The 27840-nt window shown below is 43.9% G+C and overlaps 1 protein-coding gene and 1 long non-coding RNA gene across 5 annotated transcripts in view; one reads left to right on the top strand and one right to left on the bottom strand.

Moving 5' to 3' along the window:
- PCCA (propionyl CoA carboxylase, alpha polypeptide) overlaps nucleotides 1–27840 on the bottom strand; it is a 461774-nt gene that overhangs the window by 36850 nt on the left and 397084 nt on the right. The window lies entirely within an intron of this gene.
- Nucleotides 17308–27840, top strand: part of LOC105549312 — a 16294-nt gene continuing 5761 nt past the window's right edge. The window contains exons 1-3 of the long non-coding RNA XR_001007527.1: nucleotides 17308–17343; nucleotides 20858–20942; nucleotides 24948–25093. This is a non-coding gene — a long non-coding RNA (uncharacterized LOC105549312). The remainder of the gene's footprint in view (nucleotides 17344–20857; nucleotides 20943–24947; nucleotides 25094–27840) is intronic.

Below are 27840 nucleotides of genomic sequence, written 5' to 3' on the forward strand. Positions count from 1 at the left end.
AATCTATTTGGCCATATGAATTTGTAAAGCTTTCATTTGCAGGCTCGTTAGTCACTAACATGGGTGTGTTTCCAATTGATGTGCGGCTTTCCTCTTTCTCTCTCTCGTTTTTGGTATGTCTTCTCCAGTAGACAGTACTGACCTCCATGAGAGAGCATTATAGTATCTGGTACATAGAAGACATTCAATATTTGTGAATGAAAAAAGAAAAAAAAAATCGATTTATTTTATTATTATTATTTTTTGCTAACCTACCCATCTCCAGACAAAAAGAGAGGCAACTGGCGATAACTATGACAACTTCCAAAGTTGGGCTGCATGTGGTGGCTCATGCCTGTAATCTCAGCACTTTGGGAGGCTGAGGTGAGAGGATTACTTTGAGGCCAGAAGTTCGAGACCAGCCTGGGCAATACAGCAAGACCTTGTCTCTACCAAAAAAAAAAGGTTAGCCAGGCATAGTGGCACATATCTGTAATCTTAGCTACTCGTGAGGCTGAGGCAGGAGGATCAATTGAGCCAAGTAGTTCGAAGTTTACAGTGAGTTATGATCCTGCCATTGCACTCCAGCCTCGGTGACAGAGTGCAACCCTGTGTCTTAAAAAAAAAAAAAGAAAAGTAAAAAAAGAAGGAAAAACTTCCAATGCTGAAGAATGTGATCCTTCAGGCTAAAATCAAGAGTGCACAAATCTGGCAATTTCTCTGGAAATTTACCAGGTCTTGGAAACCTCACTAAATTCTTTTGAACATTTATTTTTGCCTAGACATCACTGAAATTTAGACCTCAGTTCATAATCCTTTTCTTGCTGACAGCATCACTAATGGTCACCTGCAAGGATGACCTCACTGGTAGAACAGAGGAAATGACTTGGCATGAATTTAATTTGAAGACTCTTGCAGAATTACAGCAGTTTCGTGACAGGAGCCTGGAAAAGTCCTGGCAGCTCTGATAGTATCTGCTACCCCAAGCCTTGGTAAGTCAGAACTTACTGCCACTAAAATTTAAAAAAAAAAAAAAAAAAAATTAAATTGGCTGGGTGTCAAAGAGGCTACACTGCTTTACCATTCCACAATTTACACTTCTCATTCAAGCCAAAGAATAGTAGGCGTCTCAGATGCATACTTCAAAGCCAAATTCGCTGACTTTTTAGGTTTATTTGCACAATTTGTTCATATTTTCATTTTTCACTAATTTTCACCCTCAAAAAAGTGAGAGAAAAAGAAGTGACAAGTTTTTGCAAAGATGATTTTTATTTTCTAAGAGAAGGAAACCAATTTCCAGTGCAATCAAATTAACATGCGTCCTGTGATGAAACTTCTTTGACTATAATCTTCCCCCCAATTCTCTATTTTTAGCTCCATGTTAATTAGGGGAGAGAGAACTATGGAATTAAAAGACAAAAGAGACCCTAGAGCTATTGAGGGACAAGGAGCACAGCCTCTGCTTCCAGCCTCCCGTGAGAACAAGTGCTCTTGCACTGCCATGCTGGGATTCTGTGACATCTTCCGAACTCCATTCTAGAACTCCAGCTGCCAGCCACTGTAGCACCCTGAACACACCGTGCAGTTTCATGGCTCCATGGCTGTGTTCATGGTATCATGTCCTTCTAAAATACCCTCCCCATTTTCCTTTGCTTGTCTGACTCATAATCATTCCTTAAGTCAGAGTTGAGGTGTCATCAACTCCAGAAGCCTTCCCTGAGCTATAGGTTGGGTGACATCTACTTACTGGCTCCCAAGGCACCTGGCTAACACTCACCATATTATGTTGAAATTATCAGCTTAACTGTCTATTTCCTTTACCAGATAAATGGGAAAAGGAAAGTAGTAACTTTAGAGTGGAGAAAGGGACAACGACCACCTGAACCAAATGATCAAAGTGATGCCATTCACAGTGGGACAAAGAGAAACGTGAACATGCGCCTCCCAAAAGGACAACACAGCAGCACTACCATTACGTTCCTGCCAAAACTGAGTAACAACCTGACTATGAGGAAACACCAAATGAACGCAAATTGAGCCATCTGACAAAATAAATGGCCTGTCTTCAAAAATGTCAAGATCATGGAAGCCAAAGAATGACGGAGGAACGATTCCAGATTCAGGAGACCAATAGGACAGGAAAAGTCAATGCGATAGTGTGATTCTGAGCGGATCCTGGGCCAGAAAATAACACTTTTTTTCCTTTGCCTTTAAAGCCAGTATTTTTTACAGTGAGCAAACTGGCAACAATTTGAAAACATTTTAAAGAGTAGGAAAACTGGCAAAATTTGAAAGGTTTGTAGATTAGACAACAGTGCTGTTTCAATGTTGGTTTCCCAATTGTGGTAACAGTACTGCATTGCAGTTACATAAGGGAGTGTTGTCCTGTGTCGATGAAATACACGCTTAAGTATTGTTAGCAATTTGCTGAAATGGTTCAGAAGATACCAATTATTTACATATATAGATGGTGGGGGTGGGGAGAGAGAGGGAGAGAGAAGGAGAGAATACACAATAAATAGCCCTGATAAAACGTTAACATTTGGGGACTCTGGGTGAAATGACCTGGACATTCTTTGTATTACTGTTTTTCAACTTTTCGCCAAGTCTGAAGTTATTTCAAAATAAGTTTAAAAAATTAAAAAGTATGAACATCTAAAATAAGTTTTCCTTTTAGATGAGAAAAAAATAAGTGTGGGATTAAAAGCGTGTAGGCTATGTTCAGGGTAGTGAGAAAATCTGCGGTAATTACTTTGAAAGTGAAGTCAGTGGTTACAAAGAGTGCTAATTGGAAGTTGGCACAATTCCAGGGCGCTGACACTATCTCCCAAATTAACCCAACAAACTGGACAGCAGAGCAGGAAAAGGTATTTTCTTTATTGGGTAGTCATAAATGAGAAGCAAGAACATTCCAAATAATGCTGAGCTACTTTACAAGTAAGGATTTTTCTCACAAGCTTTACAAACTTAAAAAAAAAAAAAAAAAAAAAACTGCCCTAAAGGCAACCATCCTACAAATAACTACAAGTTAACAAAAATAGAAGGGACACCCTAGTCCCCTGGGCTCACCATCAGCAGCAGTCTCGTCTCTCCACTGCTGCCCATTTCAGAGAGGTAGTATTTTCCATGATGAGCAGAAATTAACTAGACTAGCTACAGGGACTACGAGACGTTACAAAGTGTGCAATTACTCGGGAACATGCACAGGTAGAGGAAAATCGTAGAACCAGGTATGTGGTGGTAATGTGGACAAGTTTCCCAATGGCAGCCGAAAGCCTGGATTAATCTTTGTTTTGGAGTTGTCCTGTGTTGGGTAGGATGGTTAGCGGGGTCTCGGGCTTCCACACACTAGATGCCATAGCACTCCCTCCCAGCTGTGACAACCAAATATGTCTCCAGACATCACCGAATAGCCCCTGGGGTACAAAACTGCCCCAGTTGAGAACCGCGGTTCTAAGGTCCCTCCTACCAACACATTTCTCTGAGTCTGTGTTGAGTAAATGAAATGCTACGGAATTTCAGAGGGAGAACTAAGGCAGTTAGAGGAGGATTTAGGGAGCAGGGAGGATTTGAGATGAATCTTGGGGTAAAATAAATCAAATAGGGGTAGAGGAAACGGTGAGCTTTCCAGAAGTAGGGATGGCACAATTTAAGGAGTGTACACAGGAAAGAACAGACCACCACAGAACTGTCAGGAAGCCAGCCAGCCGGGCAGAGTCTTCACTAGTAGATAAGGCAAGAGGTACTTGTCATGTTGTAATGTGTTGAAGGAATTACAAAGCTTTTTTTTTTTTTTTTTTTTTTTTTAAAGACAGAGTTTTCCTCCTGTTGCCCAGGCTGGAGTGCAATGGTGCAATCTTGGCTCACCGCAACCTCCACCTCCCGGGTTCAACCCATTCTCCTGCCTCAGCCTCCCGAGTAGCTGAGATTACAGGCATGTGCCACCACGCCCAGCTGATTTTGTATTTTTAGTAGAGACGGGGTTTCTCCATGTTGGTCAGGGTGGTCTCGAACTCCTGACCTCAGGTGGTCTGCCTGCTTCGGCCTCCCAAAGTGCTGGGATTATAGATGTGAGCCACCGTACCCGGCCGGAATTTCAAATCTAAAGTCAAGACTGCTTAGGCTGGCATCCTGACCTAGCCATGGCATCCAAAGGTTAATGCTAAGTGCAGTCCCGCAAAGGACAATGTTCTTGTTAGACAACAACCCACATCATCTACTACTCCATTAAACAAACAATGGCTTAAGAGATGAGAAATTGATCAATGTTTGCCTTCTATTTATTTATTTATTTATTTATTTATTTATTTATTTAGACAGAGCTCTGTCACTAGGCTGGAGTACAGTGGCATGATCTCGGCTCACTGCAATCTCCACCTCCCGGGTTCAAGCTCTTCTCCCACCTCAGCCTCCTGAGTAGCTGGGATTACAGGTGTGCACCACCACACCCAGCTAATTTTTGTATTTTTAGTATAGACGGGGTTTCACCATGTTGGCCAGGATGGTCTCCATCTCCTGACCTCGTGATCTGCCCACCTCAGCCTCCCAAAGTGCTGAGTTTACAGGTGTGAGCCACCGTGCCCGGCCAAATGTTTGCTTCTTATATGCCACTGCTCTCTATGTCTGAATGAAAAAGATCCAATTTTAAAGTGTACTTTAAAGAGAAGCTGAAAGCAAGCAAGTTGGGAGGGAGGGAGGTGGAGAACAGTGTTCACTGGGCATGGACTGAAACACATCATGTTTTGTGAAAGATGGTAGAGTGCTGACTTCCTGCTATATTCATGCAACACTCACAGGCCAGGAAGGCTGGAATTTGCAAGCGTGTAGATGACCAAGACTTCAGTCTTTTGACTAATTCTATATTTTCCCAGTTTGGACCACAAGACTCTGGGGGGGTTTCCAAGAACTGGGGTTGCAGCACACGCTTGAGACAGTCTTATCAAGTTTCAAGTCAGCCCTAAGAACCGAGCTGCGTCCACAGGGGTTGGCTCTCTTCTTGGCGTGGGGCTCGGATGCACTCTGAAAGCCCCAGGAGAAGCTCACTGTAGTAAGAGGCTCTGTTGCTGTACAAGAGACTCTTCTAGCGGCCTCCGCTGATCAGGCACCAGCCTGGTGGGGCAGCTCACACGCCCCACATCCACCCGACAGGCCTTTGAAGGTCTGAGAATGCTGAGTCTCACATGTGTCAGAATGAAATGGGAGAGTTCCCTGAACTCTTCGCAGGACTTGTGACAAGGGTGAAGCTCGTTTGCTTGGCCGCCACGTGCTCAAACCCCTTATGGGAGGGAGAGCACGCAGACGGGCAGGGGCAGGTATAGGAGGTGGGGTGAGCACTTTTGCACTCTGGCCCCGTGGTAGCATCTGGGGGTGTGTTACAATTAATGCTCTTTTAGAAGCTGCCATCTGCGGATGGCTACGTGTTAAACCAGCTCAGTGGAGAATAAGGGTGACAGCCTTTTACACCCTGCCCTCTTGGTACCCAGGTCTTTGTCCAGCATTCAGGAAGAATCAGGTCACCCAGACTTGAAGGATGGTGAATGTGAGGATTTTACTGAGCGATGGAGGTGGCTCTCGGTGAGACAGATGGGGAGCTGGAAAGGGGATGGAGTGGGGAGATCATCTTTCCCCTGGAGTTTGGCCGTCCCACAGCTGATCTCTCCTACCCTCCCCAGCAGAACTCCTCTCAATGTTCAGGCGCACCTTTTCTTTTCTCCTCCTCTGCTGCACTGCTCTGCCACTCTTCTGCTTGTGGAGCCTGGGGTTTGGGGTTTATATGGATACAGGATAGGGGGCCGTGGTGGGCCAAAAGGCAACATTTGGGCACAAAAACGGGAATGCCTGTTCCCATTTAGGGCCATGGGTTTCCAGGCTTGAGGGTGGGGCCTTTGCTGGGGAACCATCCTCTTCTACCCAGTATTTCCCTGTCTCCTGTCCGTATCAAGGTGCCAGGGGCAACCCTGTGGCCAATTCATTAGTCAACAGCATGAGGCTGCAAACACCCTTCTGCAGTTCCCACTGTCTCTTGCTGCTTAGAGAGATGACAGTCAGCCGGGCGTGGTGGCTCATGCCTGTAATCCCAGCACTTTGGGAGGCCATGGCGGACGGATCACAAGGTCAGGAGATCAAAACCATCCTGGCTAACACTGTGAAACCCCGTCTTTACTAAAAATACAAAAAATTAGCCGGGTGTGGTGGGCACCCGTAGTCCCAGCTACTCAGGAGGCTGGGGCAGGAGAATGGCGTGAGCCTGGGAGGCGGAGCTTGCAGTGAGCCGAGATCACGCCACTGCACTCCAGCCTGGGCAACAAAGCGAGACTCCATCTAAAAAAAAAAAAAGAGAGATGAGAGTCCATCTAAGCAGCCCCTGTGGGGCTGGGACTAAGGCTTCTTGTGAAAGTCATATTGAACCACCTCCTCTCCAAGTAGATGAACCTTTTCTAAGTAATCCTTTGCCTACATTCCAAAAAAACTTCTGAAATGGGACCCCTGATTGAACTTTGCCCAGGTGCTTTATGGATTATAATTCGGCATCATTAGAGTCATCCAATGCTTCCACTTGATCTTTCAGGGAGGCCCAGAAGCCACTTGATTCTCATTTAACTCATATTCACTAAAATATTTTTATTTTAAAAAATAGAGAAAAAAAAAAAAGGGACCAAAATATTTATATGTATTGGAGATTTAAAATAAAAGCGTTACAGATCCAAAAGAGCTTGTGCAAACCGCAAGCTTTCAATCCCAGGCCTCCTGCTGAGCCAGCCACCAAGCTGCAGCACCTTCTGCCAAGCTTCTCACAGTCAATCCAGAAGCTTTCTCCAGGGCTAAGAAAAAGTTATTAAGATTGCACTGCCTTGGCCATTATTTCACAACCGAGTTAACCTCTATCCCAAGGGCAACATTTTGCAGCTGTTTGCAGTGAGTCAGTACTTTCTTTCTATTCTTTTCCTTTTTTTCTATTTTCTTCTTTTTTGGTAAATTACCCTTTCCATTTTTGCCTGTGACTAGGGGCGTATGAACAAAGTTTAGGTCTGCTTCTTGCTGTTCTGAATAGCTGTCTGCTTTTTAAAAGGCAGAAATGAAAACAGCAGTCACGTGACGTTCTTTCAAATTAAAGTTACACAATGACACAAAGCTGAGGCGCGTACACACACAAAATACGCAGCAATGTTACTTCCCGCCATTGAAAACACCACTTTTCAGATGACACTTAATGGTTCTGTTTATTATATAATTCCATCTCATAACATACATTTCCTTCCCTTAGAATGAACAATACTTGCTTTTAAAAAAATCCTTGTACAGTCTGCACTAAGCACACAAACCAATCACGAGTGACTATTTCTTACAACGTTTGAAATTGCACAGACAAGGAGGTCTTAAAGCAGGGTCCCCTGACCAGCAGCAGCAGCAGCATTCAGGAACTTTTCATAAATGCAAATTGTCAGGCCCCATCCCAGACCTAGGGCACCAGGAATTCAAGGGTAGAGCCCAGAAGTCTGTGGTCAAACAAGCTCAGCAGGTGATTCTGAAGCTCACTGGAGTTGCAGTGGGTAAGAGCGTTCTGGGCCCTGAGCACCTGGCCTCAGTCATTTGAAACCACCCTGAGTGCCCTCAGTGCCTCACTTCTTCACCTTGTAAAACTGAGAGAATGACAGTAACACCCCACAGGACTGTCTTGAAGAGTCCATTAGGTAATCCAACACTGTCCAAACGTTGACAGTGCTTGCCTGTGGCTGGCCAGGGAGCAGGGATTGGCCGCAAACAGGCAGAAAGGAAGTTTAGGGGTGATGGAAATGTGCTAAAACTGGAATGTGGTGATGGCTGCACAACTCAGTTTACGAGAACTCATTGAATTGTAGCTCAAGAGGTGAATGTTATCTGTAAAGTATACCTTAACAAAACTGTTCACAAAATACTAAAAATGTTTAGAAAAGTGCCTTGCTCATAGTAATCAGATGTTGGCTCTGGTCATCTAAGCCATTTGAACAGATTTATCTAATTGTGCATGTTCTTCTACAAAGGAACTAATCTCCCTCCAAAGTGTGAGGGTCTTGTTCACCTTGATGTAGGAATGGGATCTATGCTGTGACCTGTTACTGATCCAAAACGTAAATCAGACCTACGGTGACCATTTTCATGACGAAGACTTTACAGAGGGAAAAATGATATTCCTTGGAGTATAGTAATATGCCAAAGGCAAACTGAAATAGAACCAACCCAGTGATACTACTCCAGAGATAACATGCATGTAAAACGCATTGGATGTGTATATTTGCTCTAATTTATAATAGCTGGTTTCATTATTGCCATCTCTATTTCAATAAGCAATGCCTCACCATCAACTGTGCTGACCAGGATACAGGTAACAGAAGCAATGCAAGACAGACTGTGGAAACCGGCAGAGGTGGCCATGGATACAGCCTTAGGAAACAACCCCATTTCAGTGCCAGAACCACACCATGCGCTATTTAATAACACTTACTGATTCTGTTGACAACTGACAATGCTGAACCCTGAGCCCTGTGCTCCTACAACACAGAAACAGTTACAGAATCTTCCTCCTCTTTCCTAACCCAGGAAATAGCTGGAGGCAAAGCCACCTTCCCCATAGACTTCCACTCTTCTTCATGAACCCCGTTAATTCTTGGACCACTCCCTTGTTCACCTGTGTTTATAAAACCCTAGTTCTTCCTCTTCTCTGAGACATTTCTCATTAATAAACATTACCCTTACTGCAGTAGCCTAGGTAAAATTATCTTAATTGTCTGGTACATTTCATTTTTTGACACAATAAATGTAAGTTTAGCCGGCCATTCCGTCACTTTCAGTTAACAATGTTATTTGCAACACCTGACATTTTACAATATTTTAGAATACACACATATGTGCACACACACATACACACACCTATATTAGCTGTTCAATTGCATGTATTCATGCTAGAGTATAAAAAGGAAATTAAAGTCGATTTGCACATACAACTACCTATGACTAATCATCTATGTCAGAGGTGAGCCAGCTTATGTCTACAATGGGCTAGATGGCAATTTTTTTTTTTTTTTTTTTTTTTTTTTTTTACCTGTTTTGCATGTCACACTGTCAGTTCTGTTTCAGTCATGTGAAAGCAGCCACTGACAGTACATACAGGAATGAGCAAAGCTGTGTTCCGATAAAACTTTCTTCCCTTTTTTTTTTTCTTTTTTTTTTTTGAGACGGGAGTCTCGCTTTGTCACCCAGGCTGGAGTGCAGTGGCACAATCTCGGCTCACTGCAAGCTCCACCTCCCAGGTTCACGCCATTCTCCTGCCTCAGCCTCCCAAGTAGCTGGGACTACAGGCACCCACCACCACGCCTGGCAAATTTTTTGTGTGTTTTTAGTAGAGACGGGGTTTCACCGTGTGAGCCAGGATGGTCTCAATCTCCTGACCTCGTGATCCGTCTGCCTTGGCCTTGCAAAGTGCTGGGATTTACAGGCGTGAGCCACTGTGCCTGACCTCGTGATCCGTCTGCCTTGGCCTTGCAAAGTGCTGGGATTTACAGGTGTGAGCCACTGTGCCCGGCCTGTCTTATGTATTTTTTAAATGCTTTTAGGAAACACAGTAATCTGTGAGTTGAGATTCTGAAAAAAATTGCAAAAATATTGCATATTAGCATTTTAAAGTTGGTGGAGGCTGGGCACGGTGGCTTATGCCTGTAATCCCACTGCTTTGGAGGCTGAGACTGGAGGATGGCATGAGCTCAGGAGTTCGAGACCAGCCTGGGCAACATAGTGGGATCCCGTATCTACAAGTTGTTGTTTTTGTTTGTTTGTTTTAATTAGCCAGTGTGGTGGTACATACCTATAATCCAGCTACTCAGGAGGCTAAGGCAGGAGGATCACTGGAGCCCAGGAGTTTCAGCCTGCAGTGAGCTAGGATTGCACCACTGCACTTCAATCTGGGCAGCAGAGCAAGACCCTGCCTCACAGATAAAGTTAGTGGAAAGTGCTGTAGTGAACTTTTCCCAGTTTCCCCCCGATCTCTTTTACCATGGGCCACTCCCTTACCCCTGCTTTGATTTTTTTCACATTAGCTATTAACATGCCCTGAAAATAATGTTCCTTAGAATTCCCTCAGGAAGCACCACTCTAGATCAGGTCTGCAAACTGCACCCTACCAACTGTTTTTGAACATAAAGTTTGCACTCCGGCCTGGGTGACAGAGGGAGACTCTGTCTCAAAAAATAAATTAATTAAAAGGTCCAAACGCAGCATTTCCTGTGGTATCCCACAAAATGAGCTCTGGGAAAGCCTACTTAGTACATGCCCAAAGAAAACAAGGACTCAGTGGTCAAATTTCGTTGGAGAAACGCTGCATTCTATATTCCATCTTGGAGATTCAAAACAGACATCCACGTAGTAAAGACATCTCTTAGTAAAGACTTAGAGACGTCCTGAAATAAAAAACATTAATTTAACCCAGCATTTTCCCAAACTTATTTTAAACATCACACCACACACACAATCAGCTAACTGAAATTTTTAGAATTCTATGTAAATTCAGAGTCAATAAAGTCTTAAAGTCAGAAACTTGGTTAACACATCATTCAGTGATTTGAAGTTTTTCCTGGTTTTTGAGTTAAAAAAAAATTCATGGTGTGATACTTTCAGATGTCAGAAATCTGGAGTGTTGCTATTAAAGAAATGTGGGCTCCCCCTTCAAGCACCTTAGTAATAACACTGCTTAAGTTCAGAACCTCTGCCCTGAATTCGTTCTATTACACAGGTAACAATGATTGAGTTGACTGAGTTGTCAGTAATACTGCTGAGGCCTCTCTGTCTTACTGTCATTGTTTTTCTTCCTCAATAATCAACATTTTTCATTTCAGTTACTTTTAATTAGCACAACTCCTTTACCTTGATGTATTTTTCAAATATATTGCTGAATATGTAAGGGATATGCTCATTATAAAATATCAGACGCTAACAGAAGAGCATGAAGAGAATTCTGCTCAAGTTCGGCAACTATTACTATTCCTGGATTAAGCCTTTCATGTTTGTGGGGACTTCGTGTTTTTGAAACAGAGTCTCTCTGCTCTGTCGCCCAAGCTGGAGTGCAGTGGCACGATCACAGCTCACTGCAGCCTTGACTTCCTGGGCTCAAGCGACCCTGCCACCACAGCCTCTTGAGTAGCTGGGATCATGGGCATGTATCATCACACCTGGCTTATTGTTTTCTTCTGAATTTTTTTGCAGAGATGAGGTCTCACTAGGTTGCCCAGTCTAGTCTCAAACTCCTGGGCTCAAGTGATCCTCCTGCCTCGGTCTCCCAAAGTGCTGGGATTATAGGCATAAGCCACTGCACCCAGCCTCAACTTTGTGTTTGTAAAACAAAACAATATCCTACACAGGCCATTTTAACTTTATTTTTTTCATGTTACAATATAGTTCATATTGCATCTTTCCATGTGAACTATGAACTATATGAACTATATTGTATAACTATACTATACAATATAGTTCATATTGCATCTTTCCATGCTTGTAAACATTTCCCTGATCCCTGTTTTAACGGCTGCCTATGAATCTTCTCCCATATGGAACAACAAAACTTCTTTAATCAAACTCCTACTGACGGACAGTCAGGTAGGTTCTAATTATTTTGTGTATACGAAGGACATGGTGGTGAATGTCACTGACATAAATCTTTGGAAACGTATCCAGTTGCTTCCCATGGTGGACCTGGGTCTCAGTACTGCTCCTGCAGGAGTCATCCTAGGTGGCAGTATTCAGAGCGTCATGTAGGCCCTGCCTCCCATCTCTGGGATTGGCTGACAGACTGAAGAACATCAACCCTCAGATTACCCAGTGATCCGTCGAACACCTAGGTGAGAAAAGATGAGATGGGCCAGCCAGAGTCCTTCCTTCAGGAATGACAGAGAATGAGGCAGTTTTCAGGCAGACGGCGGTTTAGAGAACGGCTCATGACACTATGACAGGTTCCGACCGACCATATGTGGAAACTGTGGATGGTAGTGGGAATGAAAGCCCCAGTGGGCAGAGGCCGAGTCCTGTGTTAGGGGGAGCTCAGGCAGGCTAATGGGACTGCACTAGGATGAGTAAGACCTGGGAGCTGCTGTCTATGACGCTAAGGCATCATAGCTTTTGTTCTTAGGGAACCCTGGTTTAAGCCCCGTTCCCAGTACCAGCTTACGTGACCCTGGGAAAATTATTTAACGTCTGTACTTATCTCATGAGAAGATTAAATGAAGAGATAATCTACGGTGCCTCACACATACAGAGTGCTCCATGTACATTAGCTCTCCCAGTTACAGTATTATCATTAGGACCCAAGCCACTGTGGATCCCGAGAACTGCCAGATAAGACGTTCCCTAGGGCTTGGCTGGCTGGCCATCCCTTAAGGCCTCTGTATATATATATATCCTTGTAGTAAGTTTAGGAAACTTGGATGAATCTCCTGCCAGCAAAATTAACAAAAACAATTCTTTAAGTTCTAGAGTTGGGGTTGCCAGTTCAAAGAGCAGAACTCTTTCAGAGAAACTCTTCTTACAATTGACTTAAGCAATAATTCACCTCTAGAAATGCTCACCACACATGTGCTGACTGGTTTGTAAGGAGCTGTTACAATATGGTTGTGCTATCTGCGTTCAAGCTCAACGCGGATCCAGAAACCTTGCCTAGAAACTTACAGAGCACCTTGTCCCATCAGCAGGGCTGCCACAGCCAAGTGGTTCTAGGCAAACACTCGAGGAGGCAAAATATGTAGGGGGAAAGAGATGGCTTAGCTAGCTGGTGCTTTAAAGAACAAAGTAGCTGATAGAGAAACACAGGCCCAATCCACACACCTTTTCCACTGTCATTAAAGCAACGGGGTGGGAACAGCTTCTCCCTTCCTTTTTTTTTTTTTTTTTTTTGAGACAGACTCTCACTTTTGTCACCCAGGCTAGAGTGCAGTGGCGCCATCTCAGCTCACTGCAAGCTCCGCCTCCCGGGTTCACACCATTCTCCTGCCTCAGCCTCCCGAGTAGCTGGGACTACAGGCGTCCGCCACCATGCCCGGCTAATTTTTTGTATTTTTAGTAGAGACGGGGTTTCACAGTGATAGCCAGGATGGTCTCAATCTTCTGACCTCGTGATCCACCCGCCTCGGCCTCCGAAAGTGCTGGGATTACAGGCGTGAGCCACTGCGCCCAGCAGCTTCTCCCTGCTACACCCATTCACTCCCTTCCTCCCCTTCAGCCCTGTCCCCGTGTTTAGACTGCTAAATATTAAAGCAATCCTTTCCCTTTGATTTTAAACTCATTACTTATGAGAGAGAGAGGGGATGAAGGGAGGGAGAGCAAGAAGAATGTGGAAACGGAAGACAGAAAGCCAGTGTGAAATTTAAGTCATCTCAGGCCTATATTTCTAAGAACAGCCCTAGGTCCTATCAGTGCATCAAACAGGGAGCAATAAAAACCAAACCAGTCACCACCAGACCTCGCAAAAGACTTCACAGCAGTGGCTCCTACCGAAGTGCTCACCAGACTCCTGGGGCAGCCGATTCACAATGGGTGTGAAGCGGCTTCCCAGGTGACTGGCTCCACCCAGACTGAGCATGCTGCTGGGTTAAGATTTATAGTGGAAAAAACAATGGTTTCTTTCAGGGTTCCATTAGTTTCTTCTGAGTTCTAGCTGTCAATTTGATATCTGTTAATATCTGGAAGAAACTGGTATCAATCGTGGGCTCTCAAATTCTACATATGCCAAATATATCTACAGAGGAAAAAGAAAAATTCAAACATCTGCAATGCTCCTTCTGTAACTTCAGTCCAGCTTTTATCTCAAAGATATTGAACGTGTTGTTTAGAAGTCTAGAATGGGAGTGCAGAAGCGATCACAATACATCAAAAACTTGAGGTGCAGTCTGATGAGTTTCTCTACTCCTTGCTTAGTAAATTTAGAGTTTTCTATTTTTGGAGGACGTAATCCCTATGCACACTGCTTTTAGCATCTAAGCATTTTCCTCAAGATGGGTCAAAGTGTCAAGGGTTTCACGAGAGCCTCGATCAATTCCTGCAGAACACTGTGGATTTGCTAAAGACTTAAAATAGGGACATAGTCCTCACAGATTCAGCTTAAGGATCATATACACAAATGACCACCTGAGACCACAGAGGACCGGATATGAGCTACTTATAGTCATACTGAGCCGGTGAACAAGAATAGCAGGAAAGCGGCCAGTTTTCTTGTAGTGAGGTTCTTTGAAGTAAAGTATTTATTAAACATTATATTATAGTGCATGAAACAGAAATCTTTGAAGGCAGGTTATCCTACTCTGCACAGTGGCCACTGCTAACGAATTACTTCCTTTTCCTCTCAGGTTTTGTTTTTCTCTTTGTGAAACTGAAACCCAGATTGTTTTCCTCCATCCATGAAACCAGCTGGCACAAAGCACTCCTTCTGGTAATAATGTCCATCAATGGAAACAGCATTAAAAACGACTCCAACCCATCACTTCACTACCACACAAGAGGATGTGCGGATTAAGGAGGTGCTCTCTAAATACTGGTCAGCAACTTCTCTAAAATAGAAAACTAGGCTATTAAAAAGTGACGAAATGACTAAAAATGGCAGCAATAAAATGGGGCTTCCGTTGTTATTTAAAAGCAAAATTTACCGATCGCATTTCCCATTTCGTACCTCGAGACTGATATGCCTTGTTTCAGCTAGCATTTTCTATTTCTCAGTAAAGTACCCTGGATATACCAATAAGAGCCTCATCTTAAAGAAATGTCCCAAAGAAGACCAAGAGGGCGATATAGTTATTCTTCTGAACCAATTATTAACTTAAGAGTCTTTGCCTTGGGAAGGAATACTGAGCAGCGGAACTCCCAACGAGCCAGCACAAGCGGTCTCGTGCTGAAGATGCAATGGAAGAATCCTGGCCCACTGGCCGAAAGGTGTCTCCGGCTAAGTGTGTGCTGAGAGGAGAAAAGGACAGCGCCGGACACATGGCTCAGTCTGTTTCAACGTGGCTGAGAACGGCGGGAAGCTTTTTAAAATCTAGGAATACATCAAAGGGTGAATGCAGATTAAGCCCTGCTCCTTTTTTTTTCCCTGAAAGGCTCACTTTTGTTCCTAATAGAAAGACTTAGATGGTATTTCTTCAGATCATAAAGCAAGTTGTACTTTTAATGATGGAATAAAAATTATAAAAGTAAAACGTGGCTTTTCCTCCCCATTCTTTTTTTCCTTTTTTAAGTGATGAATTCAGGAAAAGACCAGTCTAGGCCAAATTTATCTCTTGTTAACCTTCAGGGATGTGGAGTACGCCAAGCATGATGTTAGTACAAAGTCAAATTTGGATGATGCAGTCATTTTTTGTTAATTCCATTATTAGAAACATTAGATAACATGGTAGTATCTAAGGAATACAGCTTTAAAAATAGTATGCACCTTCACTATCAAAGACTGTAATGCAAAATCAACTTGTGCCCACGACTGAACTTTTGAAATAGAAGTTTGTTATGTCTATGTTAGCCAGGCTGGTCTCGAACTCCTGACCTCAGATGATCTGCCCGCCCCAGCCTCCCAAAGTGCTGGGATTACAGGTGTGAGCTACTGCACCCGTGGCATGCACCTGTAATCCTAGCTACTCCGGAGGCTGAGGCAGGAGAATCACTTGAACCCAGGAGGTGGAGGCTGCAGTGAGCTGAGACTGCGCCATTGCATTTCAGCTTGGGCAACAAGAGCGAACGCCATCTCAAAAAAACAAACAAAAAACAAAACAAAAAAACCTTGTTATGTCAATAGAGTATTTCTAAGTGGGTTAGCAGCTCCCTGACAGTCTACACTCTCCAGCCTTCCCAGGCCGCCCATCCTTGGCTCCCTCTCCAGCCTCGCAAGGCAGCGTTCTTGTCACCACACTCAGGCATTCCACTTGAGCCCCTGATCTCGCTCTGCCCTTCTCCCGGGGAGCCTGCCACATCAACTATCCTCTCTTCCCTCTCTACTTTTCATCCTGAAAGTCAACCTGAGTCATTCCAATCAACAAATTCTCTCTCGACTCTGCATCCCTCGTGGTTACTGCCTTCTGATCCGACGCGTGTTCTCCACACAGCCCTCTGTTCTAGCTGCTGTGACCACACTTGCACTCGCGACCAAACCAGCCCCAAGTGGCTATCGCCACCATTGTTCTTCCCAGCTGACAAGCTGTCTCAGGCACCCACAGGTTAGATATTTCAGGGGAAATGACTGTTACAGAAATGTTCACATTAGAAGAAAAAACAGATCAATACACATCAATCATATTAAAAAGGTACTTCTAAGACAAACATAAATTATTATTCATATTCAATATTTTAGGAATAAAAGCAACTATGTTTCTAAAGCTTTATGGTTTTGAATTGATGGTACGTTGTAATAATGCATAGATAGGGTCTGCCTGAGCTTTCATCCCAGGAATTGTAAAGTATTATATTACAGTAGTCCCCCCTAATCCAAGGTTTTAGCTTTCCAAGGTTTCAGTTACCTGTGGTCAACCATGGTCCAAAGACATTATATGGAAAATTCCAGAAATAAATAATGTATAAGTTTTAAATTGTGAGTCATTCTGAGCAGTTTGAGGAGATCTTGTGCTGTCCTGCTCCGTCCTGCCTGGGTCATAAACCCTCTCCTCTCCGTGTCCAGCGTCTCTACACTGTAGACACCCCCACCGCCAGCCAGTCACTTAGTCGCCACCTTGGTTACCAGATCTACCGTCAGGCGGTCTCAGTGCTCAGGTTCCTTTTTTTTGTTTTTGAGACTGAGGCTGGCTCTGTTGCCCAGGCTGGAGTGCAGTGGCATGATCCTGGCTCGCTGTAACCTCCACCTCCTGGGCTTAAGCCATGCTCCCACCTCAGCCTGCCAAGTAGCTGGAACTACAGGGATGTGTCACCAAGCCCGGTGAATTTTTGTGTTTTTTTGGTGGAGACAGAGTTTTGCCATGTTGCCCAGGCTGTTCTCAAACTCCTGAGCTCAAGTGATCCACCTGCCTTGGCCTCCCAAAGTGCTGGGATTACAGGCGTGAGCCACTGTGCCTGGCAGGAACTATTATTTGACTTCACAATGGCCCCAAAGTGCAAGAGTATGATGCTGGCAATCTGGATATGCCAAAAAGCAGCCGTGAAGTGCTTCCTTTAGTGAAAAGGTGAAAGTTCTCAACCTAAGGGGAAAAAAAGTATGCTGAGGTTGCTAAGATCTACAGTAAGAATGAATCTTCTATCCATGAAATTGTGAAAAAGGACAAAGAAATTTGTGCTAGTTTTGCTGCTGTACCTCAAACTGCAAAAGTTACAGCCGCAATGTGGGCTAAGTGCCGAGTTAAAATGGAAAAGGCATTAAAGGCAAGCGTATACAGGATTCGGTCCCATCCGCAGTCTCAGGCATCCCCTGGGGATTTTGGCACGGATCCCCCGCGGAGAAGGGGGGCTACTGTACAGTACTTCCCTTCAGAAAGCCGCATTTTCAAGTTCTCTATTTCACATTCCCCTTCGTGACTGTCATGCAGGGAGCAAAGAAAACCCATTGTGTCCAAGGAGATTTTTACTTTCTCTAGGGATTCAGAAAGCTGACTTTCTGACACTCAGAAGCTCAGTCTGCATTGGGTGAGAAGGTTCGGTAGGGAAGAGGTGGTTTCTATCTCAGAATCTGCTGGAGCTGAGGGCGCTTTTTGGTTTGATCTAGTTTCACTGTGTTTCATGGAGAGGTTCCTCTAAGAACAAAAGGTTCTATGGAAGTCACGTCCTTTATCCCTCTTAGCCATCCCCGTGTCTGCCTTAGCCAATCTCCCATTTGTAAAAAGAAAGCATAGACCAGGCTATGGCTGAATAGTTTCAGACAGCCCCTATCCCACTGTCAGCCTTTGCTAAGTGTAATGCTTTAATTACAAGGGTCACACAAGGTCTTAAGACACAGGAGTCTCTGTGTCTGAATGTAATCACTGTGTATGTGTCTCAGCCTAATGAGGAGGTGACTATCATGAGGGTCTGGTGGTGAAGATCCTGCAAGGAGGTGCCTTGTTTGAGATCTTTCAAGGAGACACAGTACTCAATGAATGTGGGTGAGCAGAAATTACAATTCAGTTGGATTAATTTTTGGTAGTAATATGGAGCTTTGCAAAGAGAAAGGCATTTGCTGAAGACACTGGTAAAATATGTGCTGAAGCTCTGCCTCACCCAGTCTGGTTCAAAAGTCAAGTATCAAAGAGTCAAGAGACCGTCCTATTCAGAAGAAAGCCCTGAGTGGTTAATGTGTTAGAAGCCAGAGTCAATGCTCCACAGAGTTTTCATTACATAGAAGTAGATCTAGTCCAGGGGCTTTTCTGTAACAGGTGCTCCTGAGTCAGGAATCAAGACCCGTGAAGTAAGAAAACACAGGTAAGCAAGGGGGTACCTTCTCCTCTAACGAAAGTGGCCTGTCAGACTGTCGGGAAGCCTCTGTCAGTGAAGCCAAGCCAGCTCCAGGGACACAGTTAAAGACCCTTGCCATCAAGTGCAAAGGGAAGCAGCAGGGCTTAGAGTAGGCGATTTCTTACTAAAAATGGAATCATTTTTCAGTTTGGTGTACAGTTGAGCCTTGAGCAACACGGATTTGAACTGAATGGGGCCACTTCAATGTGGATTTTCTTCTGACTCTGCTGCCCTTGAAACAGCAAGATCAACCCCTCCTCCTCTTCCTCAGCCAACTCCACACGAAGACGATGAAGAGCAAGATCTTTATGATGATCCACTTCCACTTAATGAATAAATACATTGTCTTCTTGATGATTTTCCCGACATTCTCTCTAGCTTACTTTATTGTAGGAATACAGTATATAATCACGTAACATACCAAATAGGTGCTAAATGACTGTTTATGTTATTGGTAAGACTTCTGGTCAGCAGTGGGCTACTAGTAGTTACATTCTGGGGGAGGCAGAAGGTATACGTAGATTACTGACTGCACAGGGTTGGCGTCCTAGCCCCCACATTGTTCAAGGGCCCACTGAATCTAGGACGTTGGTCAGCACACTTGTACCCCATCCGAATCTCTCAGGAGTCTTCCCTGTGCCACACTCAGTGATTCCCTCATTACAAGATTAGGCGTTCCTGTTATCAATGGGCTTTCATTGTTGTTTTATTTCTGAGGATTTGAGGAATGGATAACGTGGCCTTCTCCCAGTATATAAAGAGCTTAACCTACAAGGCCCAGCTATTTCTTTAATAAAAGTGGGTAGCGGGGCTATGATTGATGATTATCTGTCAGAGAATAAGTGGGATTATTGTGTTTTTAGGTAACGTCCCAGAAACTGTGGCTGTCCCTTGCCCGGAGTAAGAAGGTTCTGGTGCATGCAGAGCCAGATTACATGTGTGTTTCTATCCCTCTGAACCCTGGGCAAAGAGAAAAGTTGGTCAGCTTCAATTTCTCTTGTCTTACCAGTTCTAGTACCAAGAATTCTGCCACTATAATAAGAGGAGCCCCATTCTTTCCTTTTTATAGGCTTATCCAGAAAGGCATTCTAGGTGTCACAAGCAACTCCCTTAAGCCAGCCTAGCAGGATTTCCAGGACGAGTGTTCATGCCCCAGGGCCGCTTAGGAGGTGAGGAGTCACTACTCCCAGGGTGACCACTCCTGAGGCCGCCACGGTGCCGTGCGCCTGGCTGTGAAGAGGCAGGCGAGCCCTCCTCACCAGGCAATTTCCTCCTCACCAACGTGTGAGGGTAACAGCAGCAGCTCCTGGAAGCTGTTCCCTCCTCCTGTGAGAACTAAGTCAGAGGCTGAGTGTGTGCTGGGGGAGGGGACCCAGGTCTTCGCACCTCTCAGTCGGGGACTTCCCCAGGGCCCCCAGGGAAGGGGTGGGGCCTCCCAGGCACCAGCCCAGCATCAAGAAAAGGGCTGGGAAGCTACAGTTCCAGAGTGGGAGGGAAAGACCCTCGCCAGAACAGGCCGATCCCAGAGCCCCAAACACCTCTGGTGTCCACTTGGGCCCAGGAAGGGAGACAGTTGTCAGGGCTCTGGTGTGACCCAGTGACCGCAGGCCACAGCGGCAACAGACCGCTCCTTGGAGGACTCAAAACTTTTCTCTGGAGGAGACAAGACTAGCTTGTTGAAGACAGACAATTTCCTGGGTCAAAGGGGAAAAAAAATCCACAGAAAAATAAATAAGTTCTCAGACCTGCCCTTCTTCTTCAGGGTAAAATGCAATGAATTGCAGGCTTCTGAACTAACAAGACCAAGTTAGGCCGAGGGCAGTTTACAGCTGATCATTTGCCGAGAAGCAAAAGCCTAAAAGGCCCAATTAGCTCCAGCTTGCCACGTCCAGCAGCAACCTGGAGTGGCCGTCAGCGGAGGGCTGGGTGCTGCCCGTGGCCGCAGGCCTTGTCAGGTACGGGTGGCCAGCTGTTCCTCATGCTCAGTGGACGGGACAAGAAGGGCTGCGTTCAATCCAGGGAAGGCAGAAGCTTCTTTCCCAGGCACCAAGGAGATAGTCCAATGAAGAGGTTGAGAAATCAGGACCCAGGGGTGAAGGGCGACTCTGCGACTGCCCACAGGAGAACACGCACTTCATGGGGCTCGTCCAATCATTTTGTTTTGTTTATAACATTCCTGAGATTTCCCTATTCAACAAGGAATACCACAGTTCTTTTTAGGAACAATCCTTGCTACAGTACTCTCTGGATGATTTTTAAAAAATTATTTGCTTAACGACTCTCTTCCCTTCATCAGCAGGGTCACTGCCTTGCCCGCAAAGCCCCCGTCTCTCACCTGCACCACCCGAATGGGCACCGAAAACTTAAAGTTGTATAATATCAGATCATTAACATGCAGAAAATTGTGTAACTTTCAGTAGTATTTTCTTATTCACTGAATTTCCAACAGGAATTAGAAACTCCACATCTAACTTAGTTGCCTTTAGGAAGCAGCTATGGTAACCAGAAAGTTCCCAGGATCCTGTCTCCTAAAGGTAAATAAAACTTTACTCTTGGGTGTGAAATATTTCCACACTGCTAGTTGCTGGGTGGTAACACTGAGCCAGGAACTATACTAAGTGCTATGCATGCATCAACTCATTTAATTCTCACTGTCACCAATGAGGTAGACGGTACAATTACTTTCATTTTACAGACCCAGAAACTGCGCCGAGAGAGAATAAATGAGGCCAAGCAAACAGCCAGTAAATTAGCATGTGCTCGACTTTAAAGCAGGTGTCCTCGGTCATTACCTGGTAAATTACCTTTTGTATATAAAAAGATGGGATAGAATTATTGAAGTAGTAACTATAACATTTGAAAAGGAATTCAAGAAAGGAAGCAAGATAATTAATTTCTGTAGAGATTTAATACCACAAAACTAAAACATGGCAGAATAAAGTGACGAGCTTTGGAGTCAAAAGTCTTCATTCATTCTATTCCCTTATTCAACTGCCCTGCCCCACCCCTCAACTAGGTACTCTGGGGACTGAACTCAGAGTCCCCTAGTTGTGCTATGAAGAACTAACGTGACTGTGTGACACATGAAGGTGATTTTGATGCATATGAATTTGTATTTAGGTGCAGTGTGTATAACACCTGGTTGCCACTGGATGCTTATTTGTGATTCAGATTTGTCCTATTGAAATTGGTCCATTTCCCAATACCCACCACAAAATATGTACCTATCAAATACTTGGATAAATGAATGAGTAAATGGATCACAAACTTCCATGGGTATGCAAACTAAGGGTGGGGGTAGACAGGACTTTTTCTTCCCCACTTCTGCTAATTTCAAACTAGTGACTTGGAAAGATACTTAATATGCTTTTCCTTTTTCACAATATTAGTGCTAATTAAATACAGTGTCAGTTATTACATCCCTTACAAACACATGTAGGTGGTCTCCAGAACAGGATTAATATCTAAATGAATAAGGAATTAAAACACTGGTATTTGAAGCTTTGACAAATATTTTTACTATCTGAGTTTCCAAGGCAAACTATCAGTTCACAGGCAACAAGGGGAAACTGCCCAGTAATGTACAAAAAATATTATTAGTTGGTTTAAATCTCAAAATTTTACAACATTCCTATTAAAAATTATACAAACAGCACTGATTTTCTCTTCTATGCTGATTATTCTTTTTTCCTCTCTTTATATAATGACCTTCCTGCACAGTATGTGATACCATTAAAAAGAGAGAGAATGAGCATAAGAAAATGAAAGGAACTCTGTGCTTAATATCAAAATCATTTCATTTGAGAAGAGACAAAAATGTCCTAGAAAATATATATTAACTGAAATGTATGTGCTTTGCTGCTTTTGGGGGCTCAAGTTTGTTTTAAAACAATAAAACAAATTAACATACACAATTTGGGCTACTTCTGCACTAATTATGATTTCTAGGGAAGAAGGCAGAATACCACATAGAGAATATTTAAAAACAAGCCTGTCTTCATAGCCACTATGATGACCATAATAAAAAAGACAATAATGAGGGTTAGTGAGGATGTGGAAGAACTGGATCGCTCCATTGCAGGTGGGAGGGTAAAACGGTGCAGCCACTTTGGAAAACAGCGTGAGAATTCCTCATAAAGTTAAACACAGAGTTAACACACCACCTGGAAATTCCACTTCTAGGTATACACCCAAGAAGAAGTAAAACCTTGTCACCCCAAAAACTCATACAGGAATGTTCATAACAGCATTATTCATAGTAGCCGAAAAGACAGAACAAACACCCACCAACTGACAGGTAAATAAAATGTGGTATATCCACACAATGGGATGTTATTTGGCCACACACAGGAATGATGTACTGGCACATGCTACACCGTGGATACCAGTATGCTAAGTGAAAGCCACAAAAGACAACACATCGTATGATTCCTTTTCTAAGAAATGGCCAGAATAAGGTATACACAGACAGAAAGCAGATCAGTGGCTACCACAGGCTGGAGGGGGTGGAAGGAGTGAGGAGTGAATGTTAATGGATAGAGGGCTTCTTTCTGGGGTAAGGAAAATGTTCTAAAATATTATCGTGATGGTAGCACAGCTCTGTGAGCAGTCTAAAAACCAATGAATCACTGCGTGCTGTGGCTTGCGCCTGTAATCCCACTTACTTGGGAGGCGGAAGCAGGAGGACCACCTGAGCCCAAGAGTTCAAGGCTGCAGTGAGCTGTGACCGAGCCACTGCACTCCAGCCTGGGCAACGGAATAAGACCTCAGCTCGAATAATAATGGTAATAATAATGGTAATAATAGCAAGTGTTAGTGTATGTCCCAAATATTGAATGAAACACAATTATACTAAAAATGTATTTGTTGCTTATCTCTCAACAAAAGAAACAACAAAAACAAGAAACAAAACCCACTGGATCCTACATTTTAAGTGGGTGAATTATATTTTAATTGTATCTCAATAAAATTGCTACAAAAGTCCTTAGAGGCAGACATTTGAAAATTCTCTGTAAATCAAACAGTCAAAGAATTCTGGCCCGCAAAATGGACATATATGACCAGGCACAGTGGCTCACATCTAGCACTTTGGGAGGCCAAGGTGGGAGGATGGCTTGAGCCTGGGAGTTCGAGACCAGCCTGGGCAACGTGGTGAAATCCCTTCTCTACAAAAAATACCTAAAAAATTCACCAGGCATGGTGGTGCATTCCTGTAGTCCCAGCTACCTGGGAAGCTGAGGTGGGAGGATCACTTGAGCCCAGGAGATCGAGGCTGCAGTGAGTCATGACTGTAACACTGCACTCCAGCCTGGGCCACAGAGTGAGATCCTGTCTCAATATATGAGAGAGAGAGAGAGAGAGAGAGAGGAGAAGGAGAGAGAGAGAGAGAGAAAAAGAGAGAGAGCCAGAGAGAAACAGTAAACATATAAAATTATCTGTAAGAATGGCAACAAAAGCAGCAACGTTGCAATGAATTTAAGGAATTTGTTTCCAAAGGCTAATACTTAAAATGTGTAGTAAGCAGGACATTGACTATGCCATCAAAAATAACTTTCATATACATAAAGGAAAAACATGAGTCTTTATCTTGGAAATTCCACTAAAAGTCAAATGAACTCATTTGCATTTAAAATTGAAGAAGAAAAGAGGTTTAGTTTATGACACTTTTGGCCTATTTTAGACAGGTATTTATTAAATATTTATTAAAATGCTTGAGCTTGAAATAATACAATAGGTACCAGAAAGAAAACAAATATGAGCAATTCAGTCCCTACCTTCTGTTCAATAAAACTCACTTCCCACGGCAGGTGGCACAGAGAACTCCACCCAGGGGGTTAATCAAAATTCCCTTGGAATAATTGAAAAGCATCTGCATTTTTCCCCCAGAAACCACAAAAAAGTCACAGTAAGCAGAACATACGATCTTGATTATTAGCACTGTGCCTGTAGCAGCACAATGTGTTGTCCCCAGAAATTAAGTTACAAGACACGATGTCATTGTGCGATAAGCCAGAGATGTCTCCCCTAATGAGACTAGAAAACTCAAGGAAATCCAAAGAGAGACAATGATGATAATAAGTTGCATGTGTGATGTTTTGCTACTGTTGCGAAGCAAACTGCATATTGTGCCAAATGCAATCACTCTCAGAGCAGGCTAGAGGCGGGATAGACTCTGGAGGTCACCGACCCCAACCTTTCATTTTACAACAAAGAAAACTGAGGTTTACGAAGGTCACACAACCAGTTTAAGGCATCACTGGGACTAGAGATGAGATTTTTCAGGGCTCTCTTCATGAAGTATATTTTTCTGTCTGAGTATATGTACTATAGAGAGTGTAACCTACGAAATAGAAAATTCTTAGGAATTCTGAGAGCTACACTGGGAAAACTCCACCGAGAAGTACTGTAATTGACCATCTGTGAAAGTGTACAACCAGAGTTTGGAGACACTCAAAATTCCAATCAAAGTGACCTGCATGTCAACCTAAGGGCAGGAGAACTGTAGTTTTACATCGTTTGGGTCTGTGCCTATTGTTTAGGTAGCTGAAGCCTAATCGACTGCAGAGGGCCTTTCTGTGGGAAGAAAACAGCAGCGTGGAGGCAAAGAAGAGGGAAGGCATGAAGGTGGCCCTGGAAGGGTGTTCTGGGAGAAGTGATTAATTCACCAAGTCCCTGCACGGCACAGGTACACCACGTCACCCTTTGCTCTGATTACCACAGAAACCAAGCTAGTTTGAAATTCAGGTGACTAATGACTTTCCTAATGACTCCATTCTAGAGGGCAGAACAGTCGGTCAATATTCTGGAGGGCAGACTTAAAGATTTGGTCACTGGAAGAAACATTCCTCCCTTCAAACTAATAAATGCATATTCTGGCTTAGTTACCAATCCCTGTGAGTTTACTTACTACAGGTTAGTTTCCTAAAATCTGGTTACTTCTAGGTTCACAGTGTATTAATCATGTTTAATTTTTTTTTTTGTATCTTATGCTACTTTAACATTTTGCAGGGACTTACAGACCCAGAAAGACACTGCCCTCCCAGGACCAGCTAATTCCGCAATATAGTAAAGAACTTGGAAGTAAGCCAACCACCCATTTTATCTCACACACACCAAGCCAGTGTTTTCCCTGCCTTAAAACACCCCCGGGCCAGGTACCAGGCAACTAGAGACTACCCCAAAGCCCACCAACATTACTCAAAGCAGCCACGCACTGCGCTTCCCGAGGAAGCCCCAATAAGGTTCCTGTCCACACTTTTCTCTGGCTCCTTTCTGCCTCCTGACCCACACTGGTGGTTCCCCTGTGCCCTGCATGGTGGGGTGTGCCCCCTTCTCTTAGGTGATGTAAGTAATAAATTCTCCTTTCAAGGGCATTAACCTCTTCTCGTTGGCACTCAGTCACTTCCATAAATGAAAACCCGCAGGTACCTTTCCAAACACCCTGCAAAATCAACACCAGATCTGCAGGACCACGGGGGCCACACTGCAGACTGGAGAGTTGATAGAGGCAGGAGGCAGAGAACTCTCCCCGGAGAATCTCTGACCCGCCAAGGTCGTCGTGCACAGGGGGCTCACCCAAACATGCTTGCGGTGAAAAATTCTATCCCTTAACACACGCACAGTAAGGAAAATAAATCAGTGTAGAGTGGCTCAGACTAAGGGCCCGCACCTGCACTGGAAGGACGGGGTGGAGACGCCAGGAATTCGCAATGATAGACATAGGGAACCCAGCCCCATCAGCAGCTATATAAAGGCCCTTGTATTCAACTGTGAAGGGAGAACCACAATCTGCTTTCAGGACCCTTCCCTTTAAGTTTTCCCTCTTGCTTAGTGCATTCTACTCCACTCACTCTCCGAGTGTCCGCCTGCCTACTTCTTCCTGGTCGTGAGACAAGAACCTGGACTTTGCTGAGCTAAGGAGCAAAATATCCTTGTTGCAAGAGACAAGGCCCACGGAGCTCCTGCTGGACCCCACCTGTCCCCTTCTCCCTAGCTGGCCTGCACGTGTGAAGCCCCACCATTGGGAAGATCCAGGCTTGTGGAAAGCTCACCTGTGTTGTATCTGCACACGGAACACACAACACAGCATGTACTTATGTTAGTTCACCTTCAACAAGCTGATAAATTGATAGCACAATATTGAATTGAACTTTTACTCTAGATAGATGTGGCATTAACAGAGAAGACCCATGGAGAAAACTACTGATGGGCAAATCTGAACTGTAAAATGTTTGCTCTATTTGAGAAGAAACTTAGATACTATCAAGTATCCAAAAAATACAGGCCTACCTCATTTTACTGGGCTCAATCCATTGTGCTTCATAGATAATGCACTTTTTGTAACTTAAATTTGTGGCAACCCTGTATCTACTGCCACCATTTTTCCAAGAGCATGTGCTTACTTCACAACTGTGTGTCACATTTTGGTAATTCTTGCAGTATTTCAACCCTCTGCATTATCAGGAAACCCATTTTCATCGTTACCTGTTATGGTGATGTGTCATCAGTGATCTCTGATGTTACCATTGAAATTGTTTTGGGGCACCACAAACTGTGCCCATGTAAGAAGGTAAACTATAATAAATGCTGTATGTGTTCTGACTGCTCCACCATCTGGCCATTCCCCCATCTCTCTCCCTCTCCTTGGGCCTCCCTATTCCCCAAGACACAACAATATTGAAATTAGGCCAGTTAATAACCCTACAGTGGTCTCTAAGTGTTCAGGTGAAAGGAAGAGTCACCTGTCTCTCACTTTAAATCAAAAGCTAGAAATGATTAAGCTTTCTGAGAAAGCATGTGGAAGGCTGAAACAGCCCAAAAGCTAGGCCTCTTGTGTCAGTTACTCAACTTGTAAATGCAAAGGAAAATGTCTTGAAGAAAATTAGAAGTGCTACTCCAGTAAACACATGGATGACAGGAAACGGAAATAACCTTGTTGCTGATATGAAAAGTTTTTTTTATTTTTACTTTTTGAGACAGAGTCTCACTCTGTCATCTAGGCTGGAGTGTAGTGGCGTGATCTCAGCTCACTGCAACCTCTGCCTCCCGGGTTCAAGCGATTCTCCTGCCTCAGCCTCCCGAGTATAGTAGCTGGGACTAACCATGCCCAGCTAGTTTTTGCATTTTTATTTTTTAATTTAATTTTTATTTTTTATTTTGCAGAGACAAGTGAACATTTATTTTTGGGCCTTTCTTCCTATGTGTATTTCAAGTCTTTTTCAAAACAAGGCCCCAGGAATCTCCAGATTCAATTATGTCCCTAGGCTTGGTCGACGGCTGCAGGAGTCTCAGGGAGCCTTGTACAAATGCTAGAGTGACTCGTTTAGCAACATTAAACCCTAGGATAGAAGATGAACATGGAATGTGTTGATTTCAGAAGACGCAGCAGCCAATGTAGAAAGCGCTGGAATTTTTCCTTGGAACTGACTGTGA

The sequence above is a fragment of the Mandrillus leucophaeus genome, unplaced genomic scaffold, assembly GCF_000951045.1.
Source record: "Mandrillus leucophaeus isolate KB7577 unplaced genomic scaffold, Mleu.le_1.0 Scaffold434, whole genome shotgun sequence".
NCBI classification, from domain to species: Eukaryota; Metazoa; Chordata; class Mammalia; order Primates; family Cercopithecidae; genus Mandrillus; species Mandrillus leucophaeus.